This window comes from Odontomachus brunneus, unplaced genomic scaffold (genome assembly GCF_010583005.1).
Source record: "Odontomachus brunneus isolate Ranch 3 - 2012 unplaced genomic scaffold, Obru_v1 Obru_scaffold_192, whole genome shotgun sequence".
In the NCBI taxonomy this organism is placed as follows: domain Eukaryota; kingdom Metazoa; phylum Arthropoda; class Insecta; order Hymenoptera; family Formicidae; genus Odontomachus; species Odontomachus brunneus.
In genome coordinates, this window is record NW_022639642.1 from 345397 (window position 1) to 369417 (window position 24021).

General features: G+C 34.9%; 2 protein-coding genes across 2 annotated transcripts in view; one reads left to right on the top strand and one right to left on the bottom strand.

The window, feature by feature from the left end:
• The window catches only part of LOC116851810 (serine protease filzig), a 30300-nt gene extending 24916 nt beyond the window's left edge, over window positions 1-5384 (bottom strand). Inside the window, exon 1 of the mRNA XM_032831629.1 lies at window positions 5081-5384. The gene's annotated coding sequence lies outside the window, so the exon portion shown is untranslated. The remainder of the gene's footprint in view (window positions 1-5080) is intronic.
• The window catches only part of LOC116851812 (N-alpha-acetyltransferase 15, NatA auxiliary subunit), a 106892-nt gene that overhangs the window by 34340 nt on the left and 48531 nt on the right, over window positions 1-24021 (top strand). The window lies entirely within an intron of this gene.

Here is a 24021-nt window from a genome sequence, read left to right on the forward strand (position 1 = left end):
GTTGTTTTTTATAGTTTTGTGAACAAAGATTCGCATTTATCTGCACTAACGTATAAAATAAAACAATATTCTTCATATATTCTCATCAAATATACATCTCATAATCTTTGACGTATTCTTCAGATAAAAGAAAGGAAACTATTTGTAATTCTTCGAGAATATTAAAGTATTCGTTTCTTAAAATACTATTACAAATTTTCAATCATATACCATAATCGCTGAAACAGCAAGATAATAAATAAAAATGCTGCAGGCTTGTAAGATATGAAAAATATAGATTGACTGTTTTCGAAGTATGAAGAATATAAATTACGACTTTAAATTTTTTTTAAGTTTTTCTAGTTACTGTGTAGTTTCCTAGTTTCCTAATTTCTATTTTATATATCATATATCAATATACAATATTAAAATATTTTATGGAAAATACGAGTTAAATAACATGGTCATCTTAAAGGCTAAATACTTCTTTTGAGCTTTCTATTAAATTTTTTTATTTCCGTAATTTTATTTTAAATTACCATTTTACCAGTTTTCCAAAATTACCGAATAATTTACCAAGTAAGTTACCATCAAACTGGATCATTTTCATCTCTATCCAGGACATAATAAATGAATCTCTTTCTCTTTGCCCCTCTTCTTCCCTCTCCTTTTCTTCTCTCTCTCTCTTTCTCTCTCTTTCATTTTTATCTTCATTCTTTCATGTACCATTTCGTACTTGGCGTGCATTCTCACGCTCGCATCAATCCACGTCGCTGACGAAGCCAGCAAACGCCGCGCCACGCTTGCAGTTAAGGACGATCGCCCGGTAAGCGGGGAGCAGACTGGCCCACGCAAGGTCGCGCGCAAGGTTCCGCCGGCGACGATCCTGTTTGTCGTGTAATTCGTCGTTCGCAATTCGAGGGGCGCAATCCAAATGAACATTCGTGAGAGGGACCGAATACGCACACGTGCTGATGTTGCGAATACCGTCTCTTTACGCTACCTGCACATTTTCGGTCGCGGCGTTGACAGTTTGCTCATAAATACTGTCAACACACATGTGTAAACAATCCCCATCTATTAACAGTCGTAAGTACTGTTTGCATTAGGTTATTGGTATGAAGAGGGTTTGGGTACGTTGAGGTTTTGTCATGTTTGTCAAATAAAGTACAAAACACGAAATTAGCCATTGCCAAGGAATTAAAAGTTTTTACGAATATGAACAACATCGACTCGGTGTTCTTTTAGATACTTAACGAGGATTTCCTATCTCTCTTTTAATTGAAAAGAAGTTTGGATAAAATTCAAACTTTCTATAAGAATTTAATGGAAAAATGGTAAACTTTTCGACTTAATAACCGGTAGAAGTTAACACAATTTTTTATTATTACCGCCAATTGAGTTAGCATGCGTGGAATGTACGGAGAAAACATCGATAAATATTAGGTTAAAATTGTATTAATGTTTAAATAACTCTATTATAAAATTATATCAACATAATATAATATCAAAATTATATTAACGTGTAAAATATATAATTAAAATTATATTACTGTAAGTAATTCAGTTTTTTATAAAACTAGGCTATACTAAAATTATAGTATAAATTAATGTACGATATACGATATAAAAATTATTCAATAATTTTGTAGTAAAAAGTCAAACGTGTATAAAATTCTTGAACAAATAACACGGTCATAATTATGTATAGTCCAAGATTACAAAAACTTTGTTGTAATCTTGACTACAATATTTTCTCCGTGTAGAATACCAAAATTTTTCACTTTGCCACTTGATAGTCAAGAAGTTAATCTCAATTATATTAGTAAATTTGAATTTACTAATTTCATTGATGAATTTCCATCTTATGAAAAGCTTTTTATTTCTTTGTAATCTGCTTCACTCGACTTTCATCTCCATGAGCTCCAAGATATCTCTGTAGGTCCAAGATTGTGTCAGGCGTTGTCTGATGCAAAATTATTGGTGTGATACTGATCATGAGTTTATGAAAGGATCTGTGCCGTTTCATGAAAGGAGCATTCGATGCGAGTATCGTTGCGCGGCCGTCTCCTTTCTCCGGTTGCGTTTTAATCGATGGCTCTCGCATTATTCCGTAACAAACGGCCGGTATGCACACGCACGTAATACAATATACATATATGTTTATGTTACACCGCGTCGCGACTCGATATCGTATTCTTAATACGTGTATGAATCGAGAAGTTACCAATACCAACCTCACTAAACACGCAACACGCCACTTTCTCTGTGTGGCTATTACTTTTTTCGTCTACCGGCGACTTCGTGCGCGAATTGCGTAATTTGATAAGCGGTCGCGGTATGTGCGACGTTAGACTAACCGTGCGATCACATTGCGATACTCTGTATGCGTCGATCTCCGATATCCGCGGCCAAATTATTCCCAGAAAAATAAGAAAAAGAAAAAATTCGTATCAAATCGAGAAAAAAATACTTGAAAATTTTCTTACAAGATATAAAGTTTATTCACAGAAATAAACTTTGTATCCCACAAATAAATTTTCCACTATTTTTTTCAGTGTAAAATTCTAAATATGAGAAAATTTACCCGAACTTTTAAAACATTATCGTTTATAAATATATACGTTTTGTTTGTTTATTATAAATTTCTTCAATTTTATTGAATCGCAAAAATATTAGTAGAATCACATTTCTCGACGATTTGTCCTTTCTCTGATTAAAAAAAAAAAAATTAAATTTCTATAATTTTTCTGCTGATATTATAACTAAAAGAAAATGCGTTGGATAAAATTTACTTTTGTTTAAAAGGATGCTGGAGATATTTGAAGAATATGAAATTTCTGTAGTTCTTATGATACCCAAATTTTGTTTTAGAAGCTAAAAATTCCGTCTCCTTCAACCAAAACGTATTGATTCGTTTATTACCACCAAATTTCATGCAAGTGCAACGAAGCTTTGTTCTTCGTGAAGGAGAGACACGATCTTTATATTCGATATTCAATATCGTTCCATCATTTCCGTCCTCGTTCCACTGCGATTCGCGAAACGGAATTATGTAACGTTCCCATGAATGCGCGATGATACTCTGACCGGTCTTAACAGTTCATATAAAACGATCACGTCATGATAGCTAGTGGCTATTTACACCGATTTATTGTCTCTTTCTCTCTCTCTCTCTCTCTCTCTCTCTCTCTCTCTCTCTCTCTCTCTCTCCACCTTCTCCCTTCTCATGTCAGAGGAGTTATCGTTCACCACCTACGTAATATCGGCGCGTCGAAAGCACTAAGTATTGTTCCCTATCGATCGGCCGATCAAAAACGTGAACCGGTCGCGCGTTTCCGATCGTGAAAAGAAACTAATCGCGAACACGGTCGGGGTTTCCCTTGGCTGGCTTCCGAATGTTTTTCGAGGGCGGAGTTATGTTAAAGTGAAAGTGCATCGGTTTGCCGATCGCGCAGCTTATCATTGGCAAAACAAGACACACGAGTAATTAATTAAACACGTCGCACGAACGTCTCGGTCGCCTGTCGTCGTGGTGGCGTCGCGCCGCGCTGCGCCGGAAGTCATAACTTTCGCGAGTGCGCGACTGACCGGATACGTTTGTCGAGAGTGCCTGGAGCGAAATGCGAGCGAATACGGATAAGTATTGACGCCGCCTGTTTCAATCCACGAGGCAGATCGGCTCGTTAATCTGCGGAGATATAGTCGACGGAATAAAATCTACAAGTCATATACGTGGCTTTCTCGTGTCGAGTCGTTGGGGTGTCTGGTGGAAGTCGCGCTTCCCGCCGCGAACGAACGCCGTGGAACCATTCTCCCTACTGGCGGCGATGGATAGGCAATAATGAGCAACATCCTGGCGCATGATGACGACCGGGCGCATTATAATTAATGTTTCTCGGAAGACCTCCTAAACCTTCGCGTCGGCCAGATAAATGGCACAGATACGTATATGAAGACAAATGGACGGGGACACGCGGTGTCAACGCGTTTATCGAGAGTGTCGCCGCGAGAGATACGTGACCTGAAAAGTTTCCATCCGCGAGAGAATGCATCAATCAGCTGCTGCAGCTACACGTAAATGAGAATTGCGATAAACGAGAATTGCTGTTACTTTTGATATTTTTATTTTAATTATTTTATTTTGATCATTTCTCTCTCTTTCTCTTTTTGTTTCTTCATTTTTTGCTACTTGCTCAGCCCCCACTTCCACATGTAGATCAATCTCCTTACGCTGAGAAAAAAATACTTGAAAATTTATTTGTGAAATACAAAGTTTATTTCTCCGAAATAAAGTTTATTTTTGTGAAAATAAATTTTATATCCCGCAAATAAATTTTTCAATATCTCTCTTTTTCCCAATATAGTTGCCTGTAATTTTTTATTTTTCGAGCGAGTAAAGTAAAAGTACGAATGCCCAGACACATACACGGAGTAAAAATACTTAAAAACTTATTTGTGGGATTTAAAGTTTATTTTTGTGAATAAACTTCATATCTCTAAAAATATTATTCCACAGAAATTTATTTATTGAATGCACTTTATTTCACACAAATAAATTTTCAACTATTCTTTTCTCAGTGATCCATCCCGGACATTCTTACCACCTTGATCTTTAAATATTTAAACTTCCAACATCGAATATATGAATATTGAGAGAAGAAATCTAAAAGGTGGAAAACATTCATTTGAGATAGGTACACTGATAACATACTTACTTAAATCTAAATTCTCTCATTTAAATAGAACAAATAATTGCTTTGATGAAAAACTAAGGTTTTAAGAAAATATATATTTTTTTATATAAAATATATTTTATGTCAGTACAAATAAATGTATTAGTAGTACCCACAGAATAAATATTTCTTCTCTCAGTACACATATTCAATATATGTATATATATTTTATGTAAAAAATATTCGTATTTAAAGACCAAAACCAAGATTATGTCCGGAAATTGGTGCTTTATTTGAATTCTTATATCTCACAGATAACGAATCGGAACCACGCGCGGTCCATCGAGCTACTCGCTCCCTTGGCCGAGCCCTATCTCATGCGTTCTCTCTCGCGGTAACCTGCATACGCACTAATGCACACTCACGATTGTCTATAATACCGTGTCCCGCTCGTCTCCCTCGATGCGCTCCTCCGAGACCGCAGCCGGCTGCTTTAAGGCACGTGCACTGACGAGAGTTCATTTGAAGCGGACGACTCACGGCGAGTCGGTCTTCCGCGCCTCGCGCAACCAAGGTGACGCCTCGGCGACGACAACCACGAGGATGAGATGGAGTCTCGCGCGGATCTCGTCCTCGGCGCGGCCCACCTGCGGCGCACAACACACTGTGTGGTCACGAGAGCCGCGTTGTCGTGATGTGCACCCACTGCACTTGGGCGACGATGCACGAGCGAGTAGCCTCCTGCGCCGCGTGACCGCTGATCTTTATATCGCTGGTGGATCCTACTGGCCCTGCGCCAGTGTCGCGTCCCACTCTCTGTGGTCCCGCGACGACGCACGATGCTATGCGACGCGGCTTCTGGCGACGATACTCGACCGCCGAGCACCGCGTGCCGCGTGCGTTCTTCTGTGCGCGCTTGCCTCTGCACCTGTCCGCTATGTCCTGCGAGCACAATTCCGCGCACGAATGCGTGCCGTAGGAAGAAACCGCGCGTGCAATGTCGCCGCTCGTGAACTACGACTGCCCGGCCAAAGGCATCGTCCTGCCCCATTCGCGCACACCTCGCGCCCTTCCTTCCTTCCTCACGGCGAATTCGCGGTCCCCTCGGCCTCTCTCCCTCCTCCTCCTCCCCCTCTTCCCCTTTCACTCCCTCGCTGTTCTTTTTCTCTGTCCTCTCTCTTGACCAAGTCGACGAGCACCTCCGCAGGAAAGATAAAATACGATTAGAACACCTAATTTTTGACATTGCCCTTAGTTATTGAAATATTTTTAGGCATATTTTTTTGGACATTATTTGAGACATTTTTATCATTACATATTTTAGAGAAAAAAACTAGTTTCTTTTTGCAACCAGCATTGTAGTTAATATGTCATATATGTTTGACGACAGAAATCGTTTTTTCTATGTCCACATATATTATCAATCTATAATTTGCTATGCTTCTAGTGAAACATAGTAACATTCCAGCGAAATTTATTGTGTCCCTTAACAGGACCTCACTGACAATCTATTCCTGTCCTACTAGAAACATAATAAAATTGAAAGAAATTTATATGGGAAAGAAAAGTTTGATAATATGTATAGACATGTTAAAAAATAAAGTTTGTACATAGACTTATACACGCAAAAAAGAACTAGCTTCCAGAGCTAAAAAATAGCTGTGACAGATAAGATGTGTCGCTAAAATAGGGACAGCTAATATCGATACTACCGAAGCTAAATTTATTCGCTGTTTAAACTTAGGCGCTACAGCGAGAAATATTAGCTGCTAGAAACAAATGACTGTAGCAAATGATTGTAGCTGTGCGGCAAACTTCTTTAATATATGCATACGATAAGAAATTTAGGAATAACTGCCATTTTCTTAGCTACTTGAAATAATGTGCATTTTTAACCCCTTGAGTGTGTATGTATCATATGTGTAAAAAAAAAGAACTACCAGTGTAATGTACATATATGTACATTTAAAAAAAAAACTAATTTACTCTTTTGTGATTTGCATGAAACTTAGTATCTTATGGTTTTCGAGATTGCTGAATCTGAATGATATCAGAATTTGGAAATTCAAAATGGCGGATCGAAATTTGGAAAAATTATTGGATTTTTATAAAAATTATTATCCTAAGGTTTTCGAAATCGTTGAATCCGAATATGTTATCAAAATTTCAAAAATCAAAATGGCGGATCTAATATGGCGGATCATAGTTTGGAAAAAAAATTTTTACAAAAATGATTATATTAAAGTTTTCGAGGATGCTGAATTCAAATATGATGTCAAAATTTTTAAATGCAACATGAAGGATCCAATATGGCGGATTAAAATGTGAAAAAAAATAATTGAATTTTTATAAAAATTGTAATTTTAAGGTTTTTGCATAATGTATTTTTCTCTCAAATTACTATATACTTTTAGTTATTTCACCCTGGTAATAGAAACTGTATGTACAATTTTAACTTTTGATATTCTGAAGATTTTCTGAAGAACTTCTGATATTCAGAAGATTTTGATTCAGCGATCTTAGAATCCCAAGATGCCAATTTCAACTTTTTTTCAAATTTATTCCGCTATTTTAGATCCGTTATTTTAAATTTCGAAATTCTGATATCATATTCGGATTCAGCGATTTCGAAAACCTTAGGATAATCATTTTGATAAAAATCTAATAATTTTCCAAATTTCGATCCGACATATTGGATCCGCCATTTTGAATTTCGAAATTCTGATATCATATTCGGATTCAGCGACCTCGAAAATCTTTATGCTAAAATTGTAGTTGAAATGCAAGACAATTTTTTTTTACACACTGGTGGCAGGGAAATCTCATTTTCGCTACACATTCAAGGGGTTAATGTCACCTAATATATTTGTATTTCATAGCGAATGCATTTTAGTTGTCATAGCCAATTCTTAGCAGTGACAGCAAAACGATTAACCTTTTGACTAAGTTTGAATCAGCTACCGCGGTTTAGCTGACTAAGTTATATGATGACTCTTAGTAACTTTTTTGCATGTAGAGATAGACTGCATATTCCCAATAAAGGAACGAAGTCAGCATTAGTAGAAGAGAGCAATACAGGAAGAGAATTTTATAATTAAAATTATTATAGAATTTTGTAACCAAAAAATATGTTGGTATTTTCTGTAGTAATTGGCTGTCCTTTCATTTGTGCTACTTATATTTCAATGAAGTAAATATGTGATATTTATATTTTAGAAAGTGAATATGTGATATTTATATTTTAGAAAGTGATGTGTGTACTATTAAAAAATTTGCTATGTTTCTAGCAAAACATAGTAACATTCCAGCGAAATTTACTGTGCTCTTTAGCAAGATAAATCTCACTAGCAGTTTATTCCTGCCCTGCTAGAAACATAATAAAATTGAAAAGAGTTTATCTGCAAAAGAAAACTATAATTTCCTCTCCCGTGTAAAAAGCAAGATGCTTTACTTGTCTAATTCTCTATCCGGTAGAGAGAGGAAAAAAGAAAAAGCAATCATAGTTCTATCTTCCTTCAACTATGTTTCACTCTCTCTTTTATTTTCCTTCAGTACTGTAGAAGAGAATGATATAAGGGAAACAAAAGAAAGCGCCTTATTTAACAATACCACAGATATCTATACAATACCTAGTCTGCTAACATTTATATTGTAGTATATGGTCGAAAAATTGATACGAAGTATAAATGGTGGTCGGGATAGCAGTCACATTTCAGAAAGGACACGATGACACCGAACAAAGTGACACAAGATGACACCGAACAAAGTGGCCAAACTTCGGTACCGTATTTTACTCTTCCTAAGGATGAAAAAAGGTCATATAAACATAGAAACGGAAACTCGTCCTTTTTGAGATATAAATACTTTTTTGTTTATGATTGAGTATTGTAGGAATGTTTAAAGCTTACTTAAAGAAATTGCTGAAAATGATTTCCTTCTGCAACAATATACGCTTCACATCGACGTTGCAGAGACTGTCGAACCAGATTATTGCCACATTTTATAAAATTCCTGGTGTATTCTAAATTTTATCAAATGTGGCAATAATCTGGTTTTTGAGTGTTTCCAGACTATCAATAATATTATTATTATAGACTAAACTTTTAAGATGTCCCCACAAATAAAAATCTAAAGGAATTAAGTCAGAGGAGAGCATGCAGGCCAGGCAATTGGTCCTCCTCTACCAATTTATATCTCGAAAAGGACGAGTTTCCGGACCTATATTTATATGACCTTTTTTATCCTTAGGAAGAGTAAAATACGGTACCGAAGTTTGGCCAGCTTGTTCGGTGTCACCCTGTATATCAGTTGTTCAACTGATCAACTTTAAAATCAAGGCATCTTAATATTATGAGTTTTTTTTCCTTTGTTTCATGTATTCTATGCGTTCTTTAACCCATTTAGACTCTATGTGCACAATTTTGTATAACACTTTGAAGCCTTGTAAAATTATTATTTTTTATAAATTATTGCTTTGCGATCTCTGGGTGGAAAACTCGGAAAATTCGATATTGATTTTTTTATATATTTCTATTTTTATTAAACCCTTACCACTAATACCCAATGTATAAATATTTTTTTATATTGTGAGAAATAAATCTGAAGGGGTTAAGTGTTGAGCTCATTTTTCACAGTAGATGCTTATTTTGCTTTCCTGAGATATGGTACAGGATTTATATGTGCATTACACTTAGAAAAAAATGTTTGGTATTTGTAGCTATATAATCACACAGTGAAATAATTACTATTTTACTATTAATATAAATTATATTACTATTAATATAAATTATATTATTATTAAAATAAATTATAACCAAAAATTGTAACCATTTTTCCCTTAAATTCTACTATAATATTGGTGATAATAACTTTATATGTATGTTACCACTACCATTTTGCTATAGAAATATGGTTAGGACTAAAAATAACTATAATTTTAGTTAAATCAACCGTTCTCTTCTCTGAGTGCATGTCTGAGTATATCTGATAGTAATCTAGATAATATTATATAAAAGTCTGTGCAGCATACACTGACAAAAATCTCGGTTATCAGAACAAAAGCTCGTTTGTTGATTAATAGTCGTTAGGGACACAGATCGAACAATTACCGTTGCAAATCATTTTTCATTATTTATCATTTTAATATTCAAACATACATTGCCTTGAGGTACAAAGTACATCTATTTTTGTCTATTTAGGGTTATACGTTAGGTAAATTAGTTATGTCTTCATTACACAAGTATTGCTTAGAGCAGCGAAAGTAGCAAACCATTTATTCTTAACACTAACAACTAACAAGAGCACTTTACAGAAATGATTTGAAAAAATAAAAAAGAATTTTTATTATTATAATATTAACAAAAAAAATTTTTTTGTCAAATAATTTCTGTAAAGAACTAATCAACCATTCAACTTTTATTCAAAATATTTTTTTCTATCTCTTATAGTTTTTATTATATTTCCTTTGAATGAAAGAAACCGATTTTTTTTCAAAGGGGCATTTTACCCCCTAAACTTGCGAAAGGACACATATAATAAAAAACGTATTTGTTATTTTGATCTAAAGTACAACAAATTGTACAACAAAAGTACAACAAAAAAAAGTATTACAAATTTATGAAAATTGGAAGCGGACACTTGTGTAGGTTTCCTTGTCATTTGCTGTGCCATATCAACAAATCATTTGTTGTGAGTACTGGTATTTTGTTAAATTGACTCAGAAACTTTTTCTTTCAATGTACGTCTGCTCTTTACTGTTGGCTTCAGTCGCCTCGTAAGAATTCGCGGTATATTTCCTCGAGTCGAAATATTAGCCCTACTTTGGACCTGAATTTTTTAACATTTGTATATTCTGAAGGATCGTATGTGTAATACATATAGAAACTGGAATCCTACTTAGCACTTCAAAGTGGCAAAATCGCGCAAAATGCCATTTGTAAGTTCTAAAAAGAACTTTTCGGTAAAGCTAATAAGTTAAATAGAATCAATGGAAATTGATATAGACTTCAGAATATCAAAGTAGACGTTAAATAAAGTATTAAGATCGCAAGTGAGATCAAAATTTCGACTTAAATATACAAGTCTGTGGTTTTACACAATTTTGTAGAAAAGAAGAATATGAGATGGCCTATTGGGATTCGCCCAAACAAACTCTAACGACAAACGTACTGAACTTTTTGCTGCGCTTTTTGCTTGCACTCTATAATTTCAGAAGAAAACTTGCGTCGCGTTGGTCCTGAGAAAACAGGCTTTTTTAGTACCAATAACTAAGGGGGATCAATAATTGGGTGTCAATAATTTGATGTCTTGCCCTACTTGAGCAGCTCAATGTCAACGGTCGACCGAATTTGCAAGCACCGCGCTCGGATTTGCAGGTCCGCGCCATCCATCATTCTCGCTGAGACGTGTTTGATGCATCGCGTCGTGCGCGCGATGACGAGGATGACCCTCTTGCTCGAGGGTAATTGATTATCGTCGCGAGTGTGGATCTTGGAACTGTCGGATTACGGAACGGTATCGTTGATCTATAGCTTTTGATAGGACTTTACACCGCAACGCCGATAAATCGTATATTTGGTGATCGTCGATCGATTCAGCGCTCGTTCCTTGTCGGAAAACGATCACTCCGCGATATGCTCGAAAGTATTTGCTCCCGGACGATGTCGTTCGGGCTATAAATATGCGCACGCAATTTGTCGTTCGCGCGCGCGCTGTGCCTGTAAAAATCAAGGTCCGCGTTTTGGACGACTTTCTGGGCTGGACTCTCTGGACTTATATTATGCTGTTTCTCGACGGTGAGCCAAGCGGATTCACTTGCGAACGATACGATCATTTCTGTCTGAGACGGAAATGGAAGCGGGAAAACCTGCTTCTTACCGAATGACGCCGTCCATGCAAAAAAACCTGCGCCACGAGCCTCCGTCGGATGCCAGGAATACCGTCTCGATCTTTCTGTCCTTAACGAATTCCTCAATCTCGGATGATAAAAGAAATATCTCCGACGCGCGCGTGGGATGATGAAAAAGAAAAAGAACAGGAATGTTACGTGTATAAAGTAGTAAACAAAATATCATTCGAATTACGTCAATCCACGCGTTCGTGCAGTTACTATGCACATGCACGAATATATTTCCTAATTTATGTTTTGTTACATATTGCACAATTGATTATCCGACACGGCGATCAGTGTGGTCTAAATTGAAACGCGCGAAACTTTCACGTAGCTTTCGCCGGGGAGAGTCACGGTCTATTAGGAAATAACTTTCGGATATATCAATGTCGCATTGAATGCGGTAACAGCAGGTTGAAGTGAACCGTGCGCGTATTGCAGTTTTGTCCGCGTCTAATCCGCTTTAATATCCAGCGCGGCTATCGTGTCAACACCTTGTCCCGCTGTTTATAATGAGCCTAGAAACAGATACAACGAGCTCCTATGACTAATGGTGCCGCTCATAAGTAATCACCTCACGCGAACGTGGACTGCCATTGACTACGTATCAATTGCAGATAAGCAGATAATCCAACAATACTGATATCAAAGCTATCCAACACATTGTTGTCGCACGAGACATTAATAGTTTAGGTGTAACAACGGTTGACTGCACCGAGGTAACAGTACTTGAAAATTTGTTTATGAGATATGAAGTTTTTATTTTCGTGAAATAAAGTTTATTTGTGTAAAATAAACTTTTATTCCACGCGCGAATAAATTCTCAAGTATTTTTTCTCCATACTGAGGAAAAATGAAGAAAAATACTTGAAAATTTATTTGTGAGATAGGTTTAAGGTTGATATGTGTGAAATAAAGTTTATTTGTGTGAAATAAACTTTTTTCCCACAAATAAATTTTCAAGCATTTTTTTCTCAGTATATCAACAACACACTGAGAAAAAAATATTTAAAATTTTATTTGTGGAATATAAAGTTGATTTCTGAAATCTTTGAAATAATTTATTTCTGTAATAAACTTTACATCCCACAAATAAATTTTCGAGTTCCTTTTCTTAGTACAGTGATGTAACTGAAAGTAAGCCAAATACAAAATTGTCACGATCCTGTGTGATGTCGGAGGGGGTAATCTGATGACTTTCACAAGAGTTTTCTCATTTTCCTCGTGTAGCCAGTTTACTCACGAGACTGAATTACAGCTATAAATAATTAATTTGCAACGAAAAGAGGGGAAAAACCTAGATACTGCGTTTTTTTAATTTCATACAGATTGAACAGGCCGCTTCTTATCTAGGCATTAATTTAATGTTGACTTGGAAAATTCGTTTGGCACATCGACGACGAGAAAATAACCAACGTAACGAACGAGAAATTTCTCGCTTGCATAAAAATATGGCCCTCATCCGCAATCGCTGTTCGGTGAATCCCGCTGGGCACTTAATAACGGAATCGAGATATTGTATGGTAAAGATACGAGCTTGTTTGCATATAAAGAACCAAGAAGTTGACACTTCATCATGCTAGTCACGCGCAGCGAACACGGACGTGCACGAAAGTTCAGGTCAGGACACTCGCTGGCCAGAAACTCGCGAGGACTGACCGGTGAAATATTGCCTTTACATTATTGCAGAAATTCCGAACCTCTGACACATCGTGTATCTTCGTGTCAGTGTAGTAATTAGTCGATTAAAATTTTTTCCGACTAAAATAATCAGCGAGTCAGTTATTAAATTAATCAAATATAAAGTTACAAATAATTTCATTGATTGATGAAATTAATTATCAATCAAACTTCGATGTGATTGATTATACTCTGATTAACCTTCATACGGCATACATGTTTCGAGCATCTTAATCTGGTACACTCGTTTTCCTTTTCGTTCGTTCATATTCCATAAAAAAGTTGGTAAAATTCTATAAAAAATGATAAATATGTGCGCTTTCAAGTTTGTAGAGTAAAATTATACACAGAGGAATAATCGTAAATATTCACTTAATTGTTTTAATTTATTGCAAACATAAGAGAAACGTGTGATGGAAACATAAATTAACCTATTAACGTCCAAATGTGCTGAATTTTTACGTTGATTTGAGCCATTTAATTTATTACGGAAATGAGGTTTATAAAGTTGTTTTACTATATAATTACTATGTAAATTACTATGTAATTTTGTAGTAATATTGACCCGAAAACAATTTCGATAACCAAATATAAACGAAAATTTGAATTAAACGCTTCAAATCGATCGCCATTTTGGTACCGCCATGTTTGTTGAAAAAAATACCTATGGCATTTTTTAAGTTAAAGTGTCGAGAATACGTTTAGACACTTTCCCGAGTGATACTAACACGTTTTTATGGAGAAAATAGCGGAATTAACCCTAAAAATATACGTTTTTTAATTTTATCTTGCAAAAATTTTATATAAATTGCGATTTTTTTAAATTTTCTGAACACTATTCGATAGAACGACATCGAAATTGGTAGGAATAGTATTCTTTATAAACAACAGACCTTATTTCCGTAGTAAAATAAATGGCTCAAATCAACGTAAAATTTCAGCACATTTGGGCGTTAATGGGTTAATATAAAAATTTGTAACTTTTTTTTAAAATAAATTTAAAAGGCGATTTTCGCTGTGACTGCAAGAGAATTTTTTGTAGCGATTATATACTCTTATTCGATAAACCAAGTCAAATCGCTTCATTTCACTCGAACGTCGGCGATCTGCTCATTCGTCAGCGCCGCGTACCTAACACGATTAATCCTTTCACACGACCAAATTTGGAGAACGCGCTGGAGCGCGCTTCCCTTGGCAATCCTCGGGCCCGTCCGCTTCGCGACGTCTCGTCCGCGTCATTATATTCTCGGACTATGACGGCACCGTTCAAGTGCGAGCCGTCGTTGTGACGTCCTGCGTGACGCATGTGTCGCCTGCATATCTCTGACGAAGTCTATGGTAGAAATATCTTTAAGATACATTCACACACACGCACACACCTTCATTTCACGTGCGCTCGTTTTTCCCGCGAACATCCTGAGTCAGCGGGCAAGGCTGTTTGCGGCTCGTCCTGGAAAGAGTTCATCCGCATTTCGACGAAGGATCGCTGTCGTCGGAGATCCTTGCGAGAGAGCAAACGACGGCGTGCTTATTTCGGGCCATTTGACCACGAATGATGAGTCATCGGAAGAGATCCCTGGCATTATCAAGGTCGACATACGTCGTCCTTCGCATTACGGATTTTCAGGCGCCGCGTCGTCGTGTTACAGAACCGACCGGGATCGGAGAGTCTCTATTTTTTGTGCTTCTCTGCATTCCGCGGGAGGGAGAGAAGGGGACGCAAAAAAGAACGATAATATTGCTCATAAGAAATATTGCTCAGAAAGATTGATCACAAGTGTCTTACTTGAGGTGAAAAGACGACCCTGGGGATTAAAAACGACTCTAAGGCACTATTGGCTCTCTCTCCTTCTTTTCCCTTTTCCGTCCTTCCCTTATCATCGAATATTATTCACAGAGACCTCAATATTTGTCGTCAGTCGAGCTATATTCGAATTTACGGCGAAACGTTCTAAAGCGAATAACGTCGATAATAAATGGGACCATTTAATTCGGGTCGTCGGATAAAAGATAATCTTCTATTTTCCGATCATGAGGTCAAAGAGAGATTTTATCCTCTATCACATTATCCGCCAATACACGAAGAAGAAAGTGTAGTAAAAACTACGTTAAAATTGTATTTTACTTTACAATTTTTACTTTATAATTTTTATACTGAATTATATTGACATTGCAGTATAAATTATTATAGAAAAAGTAAATTCTATTGAATGTACGATGTAATAAACGTTGGAACTTTCTTTCTATAAACTAACTTTCTTCTTAAAATAATCGGCAAATAAATAAATCGTCAAAGTAAATCAATCGTCATGCATAAAATTATGAGAGCAACTCAGTCGACTAATTAAATTATCAAAATCAAAATTTGACTAATAATTAATCTCGTCAATCTATTAAATTATTCGTGATTTTATACAGGGCGTCTGACGATAGATAGGAAAGCGCTCATGTGCAAACTGGATCCAAAATTCCTCTACTCTTTCGCGAACAACAATGCAAAATTTTGAGTTGTTAATTAAAGATTAGCGAGTGGATCGTGCATAACCGTTCTCACATAAATGCATTATATGCTCAGGCAACGATAACAGGAACACCTGTTGAAGTAAAGGGGTCCCTAATATCATTTTGAAGTTTATAAGTAGCTTAAAGTTTCTCTAAAACGCTGGAAAGAAGAAACTGTTACAAACTCTGATCTTTTATAGATCGGAATGACTAAATATTTACAAGCCTACTTTCTTCTATTAATAATAATAATAATGGTAATAATAATAATAGTAATAATAGTAGTAATAATAATAATAGTAATAACAATAATAATAGTAAAAATAATAATAACAATAATAATACAAGCACGCAACAGAAATCGTACTTACTGTCATACTCTGCATAACGTGTAATCATTTGCTAATTTTCTTTGATAACTCAATTTTACATGGTTGTTCACCAAATGGTGAAGGAATTTTGTGTTCAGCTTTTTTTTACCTACATGTACACTAAAAGAAGAAAAAACATAATAGGAATAGTATAAATATATATTCGGTGGATACTATAATAACATATTTACTTATATATTTACTTATAACATATTTACTAATATATTACTTATAACATATTTACTAATATAAAATACTTGTCAAATAAAAAAATATACATTTTTTTAAAACTCTTTAAGAAAACCTTAGCTTTTGACGAAAGCAATTGTTTATGTACTTGTATTTAATCTCAATAAAAGAATACAGATTTAAGTAAAAATGTTATCATTTAAATAAGTATTTAAGTATTTTACTATTTTTTAGTTCACAAAAACGCGTTTTCCCACTTATTGTCAGGCGTCTTGTATATAACAATTGATTCATTTCAGTTATTGATTCCGATTATTTTTGTAAACTAACATTTTAATCGATCAATGATCAATCTCTGGTCCGAAATTGTAAAATTTTGTTGCGGTTTTTGCTACAATAATATCTCCGTGCAATTCGCCGAGCACAGCCGGACGTGGCGCAGTGACATTTCATCGTCGCGATAAATCCGTGATGTACGCGCGGACGAAGAGCGGCGAACGGTAAACAAGTTTATTATTGCGAGACCGGGGATTTGTTGACCGTTATCAGAAACGTGTGCGAGAGATTCGAGCGCGAAATTCGGAAGAGGAGATGCAATCTTTCCATTGTTCGGCCGATCTTAACTCGCGCTTATTAGCGAATGAACGTACGGGAAAAGAGGTTTGCCGACGCACAATCCCGTTAAATTAACTTCACCGTCTAAGCGCACCATTGTGCTTATTATGATTTATATCGACCTTTCGATCTTGAATTTTCGACCAGCGGCGCGAATGGGCCGCCGTGGGGAAGCGCGCAGCTGGAAATCGCGGGAGAAAATCACGCAGGAGAATTTTCCTGCGTAGTGCATGCTGGGAATTAGGTCGAAGTATGACACTCCAAGATCAGTGAAATCGTCGCTTTCGACCTTTCAGCCCGCCTTTCTTGTTTTCCGCGTCAATCCTGACCGACGCACAGTAAACAAATGAAAATTTACTATTAAAAAATCGCTACAAACCATAAGTCTTAAGCAGTCAAGACGAATTTTTTTTTTAATTAATCGTTGGTAGATTTCAAAGAAAACTAGAGCTCGATTTTTAAAGAAGGTTCCATGAAATTTGCAGTATTAATAACAATCTGTAAATTATGACATTAAATTCGCATTCAGCAATCTACAAAATCCTAATGCGGCCTTATTTCTGCTAAGAAACATGCATTTTCTTATAGTTGACAGCAATATTGATAATTGTTAACCATCAAATCCTAATTCTTACATGGGATTTGTATTCAGCAATCTCCAAAATCTCTAATGTGGCCTTATTCACGCTAAAAACGTATTTTCTTTAAAGTTTGTAGCGAGATTGACAGGCAATAGCCAAATTCTAATTTTAACATCAGATTCGTATTCAACGACTCCAAAAATCCTTTTGTAAGATAACTTGATGCAAAAGTAACTTTAAAAATAATATTCTTCTAATTCAACTTTTGGTTAAAAATAATTTCCAGATTATTATTAATATTGCAAATTTTAGGGGGCTTTTTTTTAAAATCGAGCTTTACAGTTTTCCTTGAAATTCATTAATAATTAATTTTAAAAAAGATTTGTCTCGATCGATTAAGATTACGGTCTGTAGCGATTTTTGAACAGTAAATGTTTATCTGTCTCCTCTATGAAACGATATCGCACATTCACGTTAAAATTACTAGAATACAGAGTTTGAACTAGTCACTAGTTTGGATAAAACACGGTGTCGTTGATAAATGCTGACCTGTATTCAGTTGGATCTTACACTGAGAAAAAATACATGAAAATTTATTTGTGTGTGAAACACAAATAAAATTCATTCTCGCAGAAATAAATTTTATTTCACAGAAATAACTTTGATTTCATAGAAATAAACTTTATTTCACAAAAAAATAAACTTTATTTCGCGGAAAAATAAACTTTATTTCGCGGAAAAATTAACTTTATATCTCATTTTCATGTCTTTTTTCTATATATGTTCAGCATTGTCTTAAGGGGATGCCATACTTCAAAACTTTACGGCGAAATGCTAACTTTTTCTGCAAAGTTTACGTCGTATTGGTTGCACAGGATTACAAGCGCCTTTATACACCGCAAGTACATGCAACAATGAATTGGAGCATTACTCAATATGTGACGAAAACGCTAAAAAATTTTAAAATTGATATCTTGAGCTGTCAGTTGGCATAAATATTTACTTGATACGAAAATTTTGCAAACTTGTATACACCGCACATGTTTGCTACGCTAACGAAAATTTCAAGGAACATTTCCGTATGTTTTATAACTGAATTTAGAAGCTCGAAAATATACGAGAAGTTTGCAGAAAGATTTTTATAAATGCGTGGTTACGTTTCCATGATAAAATACAGCAACACAAATTTATATAAGTCAGACTGACAGACAGAGAAAAATGTGACTAAAATTATGCTTTGACTCCAACCATATTTTTTGGTAGTTTTAACGTGAAAATGGTAGCATGCATAAGGTCATTATCATTAACATTATAGTATAGAGTTTAATAAAAAAAATTGGTTTTTTTACCATTTATAACGATTATTTCTCTATGTGATTATAGAGTTATAATTAGCAAACATCTTTTTTCTCATTTATATCATATTTTCATTCATACTTTTCAATTCATTCAATATATTTTCTAATAAATAATATTATAAATAAGTTCAGTTTTAAATCAGAAATATAAGATAAATGAATAAGATATTAAATTAGGAAATCAGTTAGGAAATCATTTTCATGAATGTACATCATAATTTGCCATTTTCTATGAACTTATCTTCTATGAAATTACAATTACTAGACATTTTTTCCTCAGTAAACATTCTAGCTCACGTTACCCACGCGCTCGTGCTCGCGCAATAATCGAGTTTCGCGTTTAATTGGAAATCGATGGCATAAACGTTTCGCGCGCGCCAATATATGAGCCATGAGCCGTGTCCGTGCGGCACACTCGATCCGCTTAAACAATCTCCTATGATTGTATGAAATGGATGGCATGCGATTACAGCGATTACGTAACCGTTATACAACTAAACGTTATACAACTAAAATTATATACTGTAATAGCATAATGTTCCAGGATTTTTTCTACTTCCGCGTGTCTCGCGTCTGCCCTGTATAGCTGCATGAGCTGCATATGATTAAGTTATTAAAGTAGAGACTCGCGCTTATTTGCGGTCATCTCGAGGTACGATCTCGTGATACTCGTGTCTTTGCAGATTGTTAAATTCCTCGTAAGCGCTAGAACTTTCTTTCTAACTTCGTTTTTTTCTGAGGACAAGCAAGCAGAGGGGAAGGCGGAGGGATGCATTAGCTGCTACGCAGTATGTGCGCTTTAAACGAGCGAAGCGTGTTTCTCGTCGGACGTGTACGATCCATTGTTCATCATCATCATCATCATCATCATCATCGTTCACGTGCGCGCGCGTTACACACTACAATTTTCTCGCGATTTTACACGGAAGTGAGAAGAGGACAGTTTCTCTCGCGCGCGCCGCTTAACAAGTTCCGCTGGGAAATGGGTCAAATTGATTAATTTCAAGATCACGGCGAGAAGGTTGCTCCTTTTACGGCCGCGCGCACGTCGTGTTACGGTCTTTTAACCGAGACTTTATGTCCCCTTGTTCCTTATTCGATGCGTAGAAACTGTGAACACGCACGTCGTATTCGCCGTGCGAGGATTTTGTGTAAGAAGCGTAAATTGTGTTTTCACGTTCGTGTGATATATCTGAGAAAAAATGTCCTTAGCAGAAGTCTCTTGTATATAGCTTCAAATGGAGATTCTTCTAAAACCGGAAGAGACATATACTACTATCCAAAAAAAGTATTCTAGTTGCAAGATATTATTTCCTGCAATTCTTACATATCCGGGTCGAAACATTTCCGGACGGAGCTGATCATGTATTAGAAATTAATCAGTTTTTACTATTTAGGTTTGCTAGATATTAAAACTGATTAATTATTAACCAATATGTGGGTAATTTTCAAATTTTTAATTGACGACGTTGATAGAAAAGTATTTTCTAGATCAAAAGTAGTTAAAAGTTAGCAAGATTGAACAAACTAGTAACTGATATCTAGATTATATCCAGTCAAAACTTCCTAGTTCTTACTTTCTGTATCGAGAAAAAAATAGTTGAAAATTTATTTGTGAGATATATAAAGTCTATTTCTGTAAATGCTTTATCATTCACAATTGAATTTTCAAATATTTTTTCTAAGTGTAACCAAAAGTTAACCAGATATTAATCAGAACAAACTAATTAGTAAATAATAGCTAGTTAATTTACGTTTATTTAAAACTGACAAAATTGTGGCTAATATTTTTTACACATTTACCACAACGAAGTTGAATAGTGTGAAGTTAGTACTACAGATGTTAGTTTTATTAACTTCTTTTGAAATGACTATCATAGTAAACGTCAAAATACAGAAATGGAGAAGATATAAATATATAAAAAAATCTAAAGAAATTTGCATTTTTATACAAATATACATAAACATTTAATAAATATTTCCACGGTGAGTTAGGCATGAAATAGATTTTTAGGAGCTAATACAAGACTGTTTCGATTTCGGTCTTTTTTAATAGCTATTTACTGAAATTCGGTGATTAATCTTAAATTTCTGTTAAAAATAGATAATTCTATTGAATAGAGTCGGAAAAAACCAAAACGTTTAACATTGTGTTAGCAATTAAAAAAAAAAAAGAATTAAGAATCAGAGTAAAAAAATTGATTAGAAATTGATTGTAAATTTATAACTATTATTTAGAAACTAATTAATTTTACTATCTACGCGGAGAGATTATTGTAGTTTTTTCTTTTTTTTTATATAAATTGTTTTTAATTTTACTATATTTTAATACTTCAGGAATATGGACTGTCAATGTGTGAAATTTATTTTGCTAAGGAACATAGCAAATTCTGCTAAAAACATAGCAAGTATTTTAATAGCATATTTCAATTCCTAAAATATAAATAGCATATATATTATAATATATAAAAAATGAAAGAATAGTAAATTAATATAGAATATCGATCTATTCCTCAATAATAAAATCGTATAGTTAGTTTTACTATAAAATTCCCTTCATGCAGTTATACTGAAAAAAAAATTGAAAATTTATTTGCGGAATATAAAGTTTATTTCTGTGGATAAATTCCTTATATTCCACAAAAATAAATCTCCAATAAATTTTGAAATATTTTGTTCTCAATGTACTATCGAAACAAGCGTCGACTAAGCAGAATTTAGGTAGTAATACCAGACAAATATAAGACAGTAACCAAAATTTTTCAGTTACTGACTATTTTCTAGTTTATTTTCTACACTGAGAAAAAGTTACTTGAAAATTGATTTGTGGGATATAAAGTTTATTTATAGAAATAAACTTCAAATCACACGAGTATTTCTCCTCATCATCCGCAGTCGGATTCTAAGTGAAAACTTTTATTCGAAAGAATATTTCTTTTCTAATGAAGAGGAATAATATTGTGCTTAGAATATATCCCTTTTGATTTTAGAAGAATTCTGTTAAGACTGCATGAGATCAGATGATATTTTCTTAGGTCTAGCGTCACGCTTAACGACTGCTTCGTCTGTCTATCCGACATAAAAATCGCGCTCGATATGAAACAGCAATCGCGAACATCCGTGTTCGATGCTAAGCACTTTCAAGAGATCGTGTGTCGAATCGTTTGAGTCTCATAATGAACGGCCGGCTGAGCCGTAATAACGCGTTATATCTGGACGTTTCGACATGGACGATGACGAGCAGCTGAATCGTAATCGGTTCCAGTAATGAGTTTACCGTTCGTCGCTCAGCAATTAAAGCTGATTCATTAACTTCGCTGTAAAACGCCGACGTTGCCCTGCTGGCATTCTGTTGTTGCCGCGATTGGGACATAACGGCGTCTGCTCTACTTGCGGATGTTGGAATATTACCTGTCTGCGGGTTCGCACGTGTGTCGTACTTGCGTGTTCTGCATGTGAGACACGTTTCTTGGACGATCTACGTGCAATGCGAGACACGAAAATGTCTTTAAGGAGCTTATTCATCGGGCATGTATTTCGATAACGTCGAAGGAGCGTATTTTCAATAGCGCATCAAAGGAGCTACTCACTATTTCTTAAAAAAAATTTTTATACATTTATTTCACTATCTAAATAATAAATGTTAATTTGGAACTAAAATATTTGATACGATTTAATTGGCATTACCATCAAAACACACAAGCAGCGATTACATTTTTTTATTTAATTTCAAACATTTAGTTGATCTCGTTTTAATCAAATTCTGATTCGGTATACGAAATTTTCATTTCGACAATAAAATCCTTTTTTCAGTGCACATGTCGCTTAATACAACGTCATTTAAAGCATAAAACAGCAAGCATTTTTCTGATCTATCGATTATACATTAAACGGTCTAATGAATACTATTCTTTCTTTGCCGTGTTTTTCCTAATATGTAACATTTACAACAGCAAAGTTTGAATAGTATTACGGAATTTTTTACGGAATTGCACTGAAACAATAATCATCTATATTGCTTCCGTCATAAAGTTACATAAAATTTCTCATTAACGGTGCAGACAAATCGCACAAGACTTTAACTACTAATGTGTTTTACCGCGACAAAGATTACGTTAGGTTTTTATAAAATTTTGAACATTTTGGTTTAAGTGGATAAACTCCTTTTTAGACCAGAGCCAGACTAATGTAACGTTATTAAAAAGAACGTACTTTTGGGAATTAATTTTGCGAAAATAGATCAGTCGAATGTTTTGAAATTTTATATTTTAATTAAGTGACTATTAAACTTTATATTACTATTTTTGTTATTTAGAAAAATCTATAAATAAATATGCAGTATGTGACCGAACTCATAAAATAGCAAAATAATAAAGCTGCAATTAGCGAAAAAGATAATGCCCGTTCTAGTGATCTGAGATCAAACCAAAAAGTTTCTTAAATAATATGCTTGTAGTTAGAGGATGAACCTAAAAAATTCAGAAAAACATTAAACTTAATATTTTTATTAATTATACAAAATAACAAAAATATGCGAAATTTGGATTCAGTTTCATTTCAATTTTGAAGTAACTATTGTTTCTGCAATTTTTTCCATAATTTAAAATTTGAATTCATTCTCCAACTATAGCATATTATTTAACCCATTAACATCCAAATGTGCTGAAAGGACTCCGCATAAAACCTATGGAAAATGGTTTTCGGTCAAATTGGCTGAAATTTCACTATGTTATAGTTTTCGCCATGCTGATAAAAAATTATCATTGCACCAAGTCCCAAAAGTCAATATTTCCCAAGATATAAAGGGTCAAAATAATGAAATATGGTCATCCGCAGTAGTAAGACGTATGTTATAAGTATAAGTGATACATTGATATTTATTCACGAAATAAATAAAAATCGATATTTACATACATGTGTGTGTGTGTGTGTGTGCGCGCGCGCGTGCGTGCGTGCGTGCGTGCGTGCGTGCGTGCGTGTGTGTGTGTGTGTGTGTGTGTGTGTGTGTGTGTGTGTGTGTGTGTGTGTTAAATATTTAGTTCCGCAATATATATATGTATATACAGGGTGGAGCAAAATATCGGACCGGTGAAATATTTCGAAAAATATAAGTTTTACAAAAAACTGTTTCAGATCTTAAAAAGATCTATTGTATTTACTGATTTTAGCAGATTGATCTTG